Source organism: Elephantulus edwardii, unplaced genomic scaffold (assembly GCF_000299155.1).
Source record: "Elephantulus edwardii isolate Elephantulus edwardi_28Jun2011 unplaced genomic scaffold, EleEdw1.0 scaffold00238, whole genome shotgun sequence".
Classification (NCBI taxonomy): domain Eukaryota; kingdom Metazoa; phylum Chordata; class Mammalia; order Macroscelidea; family Macroscelididae; genus Elephantulus; species Elephantulus edwardii.
In genome coordinates this window covers 2384783-2394021 of record NW_006399988.1, presented here as the reverse complement: position 1 = coordinate 2394021, position 9239 = coordinate 2384783, and the positions used below count along the sequence as shown (strand labels likewise).

General features: G+C 39.5%; 1 pseudogene; it reads left to right on the top strand.

Moving 5' to 3' along the window:
- The window catches only part of LOC102848899, a 15944-nt pseudogene extending 7922 nt beyond the window's left edge, over positions 1 to 8022 (top strand).
- The last annotated feature ends 1217 nt before the right edge of the window (positions 8023 to 9239 follow it).

Sequence of the window (9239 nt, the reverse complement as noted above, 5' to 3'; positions counted from 1 at the left end):
CTAAAGGAAGAATGTTGCTTTTATATTGACCATTCAGGAGTAATAGAAGACTCCATGCAAAAGCTTAGGGAGAGGATATACAAAAGAAAACGAGACCGAGAATCTCAGCAAACATGGTTCGAGAGCTTATTTTATAAATCCCCATAGTTAACTACTCTTCCTCTAATACTCTTGTTTGTATTGTTGCTAGTTGGACCTTGTATTATAAATATGCTTGCTACCTTTGTTAAAGATCGCATCAGTACTGTTCAACTAATGGTTCTAAGACAACAATATCAAAATATGAGAGAGCCTGACTGCAATGATACTGCCTCCAGAGATTCTTGGTTCTAAGATTAGAACCTTGTACTAAAAGAAGTGGGGAATGAAAGGAAAATTTTTAAAAAAATAACGTCCCCAAACCCAAGTATTGTAAAAACCCATACCTTTGATCTGTATTGTAAAAACCCATACCTTTGATCTGTATCGTAAGAACCTATACCTTTGATCTTGTGTGAATGTTTGTGTTCCAGGAACTTGCTGACCACAAACTGAAAAAACAATTACTGGCAAAAACCATATTTTAACTAACGTCAGCAGCAGGCAACTGACCTAAAATTGAACTTCTCCTTTTCCAAAGAGCCAATGAGCGATCTCTATGCCAAAGAACCCCTAGACCTAGTATAAATTCCCTTGCTTTTGGGGGCTCGGGGTCGACTTCCCTGTCTCTTGTGTGAGATATAAGTCATCCCGAAGCTTCATCAATAAAGCCTCTTGTGATTACAGCAAGTGGATCTGGTGTGAGTTGCTCGGGGTCACGCCCAGTCTGGGTAAAGCCCTAGTTTAGGGTCTTTCACCTTTCCCTGGAAACTGATGCATTATGTCTCCTTTCAAAGCCAAAAAATACTTCTTCAATTATTTCCAAGTCATAAAAATGAACAAAAAAAGTGAAGTAATGCATCTTTTGGGAAGTTGCTCTTCTGAAGAATATCTAGAACCCTGGCTTGCCGTCAGTCTTGACAATGAAGGTCTTTATGCATGGCTGGCTTGATAGTATAAGAAGTTGTTTTTCCTCCTTCAGTTGTTGTTCAGGTAGATATAGTGGCCTAGTGGCAAGGAGTTACACTGCCACCTCAAAAGGTAAGTAGTTCAAATTCGCCAGCTGCTCCATGGGAGAAAGATAGTCTCCTCCAATGTGATTTACAATCTCTAAAAACTAGCTGGAGGGTTAGCTATGAGTAACTCAATGGCATGTAGAAACAGCACTGGTTCTTTGGAAGGAGCAAAGAAAGAATTTCATCACTGAGTGTGTTTAAGTCACTAGAAATATAATGTAAAAATCTCATCATTAAGAGGTTTATAAATCCCTCATCTATAGGACATTTGGGAGAAATATTATCCTTAATTCATTGATGTATGTTTTGAATTCAACTCAATGCTGTTGAGTCAGAACTGATCCATAGCTGACCCTCCAGTGGGTTTTAGAGGCTGTAAATTTCTTGTCAGGAAATTACTCATTGTGTTTCCCCTTTTCTGTGTCTAGGAATCCTCTGTGTCTCTGATAAGATTTGCTGTTATTGTTGTGTACTATCAAGTCAGAATCTATCCATAGCTGACCCTCCAGTGGGTTTTAGAGGCTGTAAATTTCTTGTCAGGAAATTACTCATTGTGTTTCCCCTTTTCTGTGTCTAGGAATCCTCTGTGTCTCTGATAAGATTTGCTGTTATTGTTGTGTACTATCAAGTCAGAATCTATCCATAGCTGACCCTCCAGGGGTTTTCAGAGCAGTTTTAATTGCATGGGAGGAGATAGTAAGGCTTATCTAATCATGCCAAAATGTTTCTCTTATCAAAGAAATGAGGAAGCAAAATGTACGAGCACACTCTATTTGAGCATCTTGATGTAAATGGACCTCCAACACTGTAAGTTGTATAAATCTTTCTTTCTGTAGGATGTAGCCATCTGGAGTCTCAGGAAGATCGGGATCCTGCCAGCTGTCCCAATTCTCATACTCTTTACATATGAGTTTAGAATAAATTATCTTTCTTGATTTTTTCTCCATTTAATCATATTTTGCATATTGGTTTACAAGTGAGGATTTTTGTTTTCTTGATGTTGAGAAATAACTCATTTTGAAGGTTATAGTCTTTGATTTTCTGCATTGTTTTCAAGTCTTCTTCACTTTCTAAGTGAAAGGACCAGTTATCAGAAACTCAGTTTCTGGTAAAGTACAGTTAACCCCACCCCACCCGCTTGAGTGGTTTTTTAACAAACAAACAACCCCCACCTGTGGAAATCCCACCCTGATTGATCAACTGCCATAAAGTGGAATTCTTCTTCTCTGTAAGAGCACAAGGAGTTTTCCGTGTTCCTGTATCTGAAGTAGCCGATAAGATTCAAATAGGCTTCCAAACTGTTACCCTGAGCTATGGCTAGCCAATTGAAGGTGGACAAATACCCAAATTACTGTGGATGGCCAATCATGGCGTGTATGGTTGGGCAGGGGAATAGCAGAGGTATAAAAGGAGGGTCAGACCTCAGTTCGGGGCTCTCGGCTAGATGCTGCTATGTCAGCACGCGGGAGCCCGGGTTCGAACTCGAAATAAACTTTGTTAATTCGGCTAATTGGCTCAGTGATCTTTTTGGGGACTCGCGCCGTTACACTAAGAACAAGGTTGTGTTATCTGCATAATGCATGTAGTTGATGAGTCTTCTTCCAATCCTGATGTCATATTCCTCTTCATAGAGTCCACCTTCTCAAATGTTTAGCATACAGACTGAATAGGAATGGAGAAAAGATACAACCCTAACACACACCTTTTCTGATTTTAAACCATACAACGTTCCCTCACTCTGTTCAGATAACTACTTCTTGGTCTATGTGGAGGTTTTGCATGAGTACAATTAAGTGTTTTAGAATTCCCATTCCCATTTTATGTAACTAAACCCCTGTGTGAAAAATATTTTGCCCCAAGCCTCAGAGTTGTGCCTTGAAATGCTTCCCAAAACAGTAACTGCTATTGTCTGTTATGTTTTGCACTCTATAAATATTTCAACGGCAGGCTACTGTTTATATATCTCCATGCCCTTGAATTGTCCTAACAGCAAAATGTTATTCCTGTATCTCTTTGCCCTTGAAGTGTTTTTTTAACATTAGACCGCTGTAGCTAGCCCAATCCATAGAGAAAAAAAAATGTAAAAAGATTCTTAGCAAGAACTAAATGGGGAGTCCTGCCACACCCACTGTGCAGCTAATAAAGGACTTCACCTGAAATTCTGTGGTGTATGTCTCTTATTCCGTTGAGCACAACATGCACAATCAAGGAAACATAGGTAAAACATCTTTATGGTTTCTGTGCTTTCAGCCAAGGTTCTTCTGATATCAGGAATGACATTCCTTGTGCCATGGCCTCTTCTGAATCCAGCTTGAATTTCTGGAAGTTCCCTGCTGATGTACTGTTCCAGACATTTTTTAGCAAACTTCAACAATATTTTACTTGAGAGTGATATTAATATTATTGTTTGACAATTTTTATATTCTTTTGAATCATGTTTTTTAGGATGAGAACAAATAAAGACCAGTAATTTAACTGAGTAGATAGATGTCTTTCATATTTTTTGGTAGAGATTGATAAGCACATCCAGGTTTGATTTTATTTCCTGAAACATATTAGTTGGTATTCAGTCAATTCCTGGGGTCTTATTTTTTGTCAATACCTTCAGTAGTAGTGGCTTTTGACCATATGCTAATTACTGAAATGTGTCAACCTATTCTTTTCAATACAGTACAGTGACTCTCTGAAACCCTTCCACATTCTTTTGATGCTTCATGCATCATCCAAGATTTTGTCCATATGATTCTTCAATATAGAAACTTAAGCTTTACATTTTTAAGGCAAAATTGTGATTTGTTGCTATGTGCTGTCAAGATGACTGACTAATTGCAGCTCTATGAATAACAGGTATGAACTCTACCCTATCTTGTGCCATTTTTACCATCTGTGATATAGTTGAGCAAATTGATAGTCACTAAGCCAATCCATCCATTTGAGAGTCTTCCTCTCCTAGACTGAGTCTTCAACTTTCCAAGAATGATGTCCTTTTCCAAGGACTGCCTCCACTTAAAAACATGCATAAAGTATGTGAGAGGAAGTTTCACCATAGTTGCTTCCAAGGACCTCTATGGTCACACTTGGTCCAAAAGAGACTTGTTTGTTCTTGTGTCAGTCCATGGGCTATTCAATACTTTTCTCTAACACCACTACGCAAAGGTATAAATTCTTCTTTGGTCACTGTTAGTCATTGTCCAAATTTCATATACATAGCAAGTAATTGAAAATGCCATGGGCTGAATTGGGTGCATCTCAGGCTGTAAACTAAAGTCCCTGATAGCAACTTTTTCCAGTGTGATAGGTCTTTTGGTTTCTTGACTGCTGGTATCAAGGGTGTTGACTGTGGATCCAACTAAGATGAAATCATTGACAGTGTCAATCTTTTCTCCATCTATAATGATGTTACCTGTCGATGTGGTGGTGAGAATTTTCATTTTCTGGATGTTGAGATGTAATACATATTGAAGCCTATAGTCTTTGATCTTCTGCAGAAAACATTTCAAGTCCTCCTCACTTTCAGCAATTTAAGTGTGTCATCTACATAGTAAAAGTTATTGGTGAACCTTTCTCTGATCCTGAATCTTCTTCATCCTTCCATATTCTTCTTCATAAAGTCTGGCTTCACATATGGTTTTTCAGAATATAGATATATAACTTTCTTGATTTTAAATCATACAGTATTCCTTTGCTCTGTTTGAGTGACAGTTTCTTGGGCTAAGTATAAGTTTTGCATGAATACAATTGAATGTTCAAGGATTGCCATTCTCAATGTTAGCCCGGATTTGTTGTGATCCACACAGTAAAATTTTTTTTGCATAGTCAGCATAACACATAATGTTGTTGTTGTTGTTGTTATGTGCTGTCGAGTAGCTTGTGACTCATAGCAACCCTATGTACAACAGCCCTAAACTCTGCTCTGTCCTGTGCCGATCGCACTGTCTCCAATACACCCATCCTGATTACCCTAGTCACTGAATCAATCCACCTCATAGAGGACCTTCCCCTCCTGCGCTATCCCTCCACCTTACCAAGCACGATGTCCCTCTCCAAGGACCTGTCCCTCCTTACAACACGCCCAAAGTATGTTAGACAAAGCCTCAGAATCCTCTCCAGGATGAATCTTTTTCTTTTCCTAGCAGTCCATGGTACCCCCAATACTCTTCTCCAGCACCACAGCTCCAAGGCATCAATTCTCTTTCTATCCTCCCTAGTCATTGTCCAACTCTCTGATGCATAACAAGTGATACCAAAGACCATGGCCTGTATCAGGCATACCTTAGTCTCCAGCAGACGTTCCCATGGCAATACATCTTTTAATTTCCTGGCTACTGGTGCCAAGAGTGTTGACTGTGGAGCCAAGCAAACTAAAGCTGTGTACAATCTCGATCCCTTCACCATCCATCCTAATGCTGCCAATTGGTCCAGTGGTGAGAATCTTTGTCTTCTTGTCATTGAGCCTCAATCCATATTGGAGGCTGCAGTCCTTGACCCTCTGCAGCAGGTGCTTCAGGTCCTCTTCAGTTTCATTCAGCAAGCAGGGTTGTGTCATCTGCATAATGCGGATTATTGCTAGATCTTCTACCCATCCTGACGCCACACTTCTCCTCATAGAGCCCAGCCTCTCAGATAATCTGTACTGCACACAGGTTGAAAAGGTATGGAGACAGGACACATCCCTGACATACGCCCTTCCCAACTTTGAACCATGCAGTGTTTCCTTGCTCTGCTCTGATGGAGAAAATACTGAAATTGTCAACAGTTTCATTTTACTTGGATCTGAAAATATTTCAGGCTAAAATTGTTGAGGGAAGCTCTATTTCCAAAAATCAGCCAATGTAAACCTTATGGATTAGCTGCTCAAAGGAGCTAATGGAGTTATGTGAGATGCTTGCTGTACAACAAGTCCAAGCACATAGAAACAGAATCTGGGAGAAAAGTTAGTCAGTAGTCATTGTTTGATGGAAGCTAGAACATTGTTCTCAAAGACAAGATCATTATGATGAATGTATGCATTATCCAAGATTATCTGGAAAATATGAAGAGTTGGCCCCCATTGTGTTGTAAAAAGTCATAAAATCATAAGGCCACTATTCAAGAAAATCAGCAAAAAAGTTGTATTCTTTCCTTTTCATGTCAGGGACCATGTTTTTATTGAAGAAGACTGGTAAATGCAGCTCAAATTGGTTCTTATGATCATATTAGGAAGAACTGTGTGATTGGGTGCCAGTGTGTATTGAAAGACTGTTTCAAAAGTCTTTTTTTCTCCCCAAATTTAAGATTTTTTTGATTGTGCATCATGGTATATGCCAAAGATACTGAGATTATTTACAGCTTCAGCTTACTTGGCTCCACAATCAACATTCTTGGTACCAACAGCCAGGAAACCAAAAGATGAATTGCATTGGGAAAGTCTGCTGTCAGACCTCTCTAGAGTACTGAAAAGCAATGATGTCACTTTTGAGACTAAGGTGTGCCTGATCTAGACCACAGTCTTCACAGTTACTTGCTTTGTTTTAGAAAACTGGACAATGACTAGGGATGATAGAAGGAGAATTGCTGTCTTTGAGCTGTGTTGCTGGAGAAGAGTGTTAAATATACCATGGACTGCTAGAAGAACAAACAGGTTTGTCTCAGAGAGAGTGAAACCACCTGCTCCTTGGAGACAAGGATTCTGAAGCTTCATCTGACATCCTTTAGGCATGTTGCAAGGAGGGGCCATTCCTTGGAGAGGGGCATCATGCTTGGGAGGATGGAGAGACAGCACAAGAGAAGAAGACCCCTGATGAGATGGATTGATTCAGTGACTGGGATAATGGGGGTAAGTGTGCCAGAGACAATAAGGTTGACATAGGATAGAGCATGGTTCAGAGCTGTTGTACATAGGGTTGCTGTGAATCCCAAGCGACTTGATGGCAATAACAACAATAACAATAAAATATAATCATTGATATATAATTGTGTTATTTATACATGTACTTTCTGTTTTAGACAATCATTGGTATACATTATATTTTATATAATTACCCTAGCTCTATGCCTATTATCTGTATTCTTTATATATGTAAATGTATTTTAATTTATTCATTCTTGCACATTTTCTCCCCTTTCCCACATCCCTCTGCAATGCCCCTCTTGTTCCTGACTGTTCTTATATATATAATGCATAATCATATATTCCTTTCAAAGAATTCTTCCCCTCATCGGTTCCAGTGCAGTGTTCATTACTCCCACTTTCCCTCTCCAAACCCCCCCATGTCTGCCTTATTTTAGAACAGCAGTGCTATGCAGTATTTTTCCTTTTATGACTGAGATATTTCCCTTAGCATTATTTCCTCAAGGCTCCCCAAATTGTATAATGTTTTACTATTTAATTGTTTTTAAATGCTGTGTAGTGTTATATTGTGTGGCTGTACCATAGTTTTTGTATCCATTTGATTATTGATGGGCACTTGGGTTAATTCCATCTCTTTACTATTGTGAATAATGTAGCAATAAACATGGATAAGTATACATCTGTTAGAGTTGTGATCTGGTTTCTTTAGGGTATATGCCTAGCAGTTTAATTACTGGGTCAAAGAGTAATTCTATTCTCAATTTTCTGAGAAAGTAACAGACTGCCTTCCTTAGTGGTTGTACCAATTTACATTCCTACCAGAAGTGAATAAAAGTTCCAATCTCTTAACAACATCACCAGCAGTTGTTGTTTGCTGCCCTTGTTGAACTTTGCTGTTGTTGCTGGGTGTTCCAAAATTCTTGACAACACAGTAAAAAACAAACAAACAAACACCTCACCAAAACCTATGGTCCCTCTATTTACTTCTCAGGATGCTCAGGACTTTTCTCAGGGAAGCACCTGGAATGTACACAGGAACTGATGTTTGACATAACCAAGAACTACTACCAGAAGTGTTTGCACCTAATACAAGTCTAGTGCCTCAGCCTACTTAGTGTCTTGAGTTTGCTTGAGCTTCAAGATGAATTTGAGAACAGAGTCAATCAATATCTCCAAAGAGGTCATGTCTTTGACACCTCGCAGCTGTCTTCTTCCCCCTGCACCCTCATTTTTCCTTTAGAAATTTTCAATTCTTCAAGGCCCTAAGCTCTCAAAAAATGTAAGAACAGAATGTCTGGAAGAGATGTCTCCAAATATTGTGCTTACATTTTATTAATGACATACCATTGTCTTTATAGCACCCTAGCCCATATTGGTCCTGTGGATGACTAAATCTTTTCCTGTATGTCCTGTGGATGGCTAGATTCTGCCCCATTGGTCCAGTGGATGGATGGATTCTGCCTGAAGAAGGCTGGACATGCCAGAACACTGTCATTGTCTGACCCTGGCAGGTACGCAAATAGTCTGTTGCTAACTGCACAGTGCTGGCTGTGCACAGTGCACTCACATTCACACATAGCACTCAGCCTCCCTGCTGATAATACAGTGACTTGTCACTGTAATTGCTCATAATTCAGGAAATAAAGTGTTTAGTTTTAGAATTTTGGTTTGGTTTTTTGTTTATTTTCATTTTAAGAATCTAGATTCCTGTTGGAATTAAAACTTGCATTTCTTGGCTAATATTTATCTTCTTCCTCAAATGACTTAGTTGCCCCCAGACTGGTTAGTAAGAGACTTTCTAGTATTCTATTGTTGGGTCTCTAGTCCTCACTAAAAGAAGGGACAAATCTCTGGTTTAATTCTCTTATGTAAATGGGCAAGTGCAATAGTCACTCCGGGTCTGAAGATATTTGGTGGCACTGAAAGACCCTAAACTAGGGCTTTTCCCAGACCGGCCGCGACCCCGAGCAACTCACACCAGATCCACTTGCTGTAATCACAAGAGGCTTTTTTTAAATTTTTTGTTAATTCATTCAGGCCTTTAATCAGCAGCTTTCAAAACAAATATTCACATCATGAATTAGAGGCAAAAATCAGAGGCTTTCAAATCCTTGTATTCTTCCAACCTACCCAGTTAAAGCTGAATTTAAACCAAGTGAAATCCACTGCAGCAACTACACATCCTTGTCTAGTCACCGTGGCTAAAACCTTCACTCAATCCAAGGCCTAATTCCAGGGTGTTCATGGCTTCTTCAAGTCTCTGCATCCCTCGCTCTTGTCGAAGGCGGTGCCACTCGGTCAGAGACTGAAACATC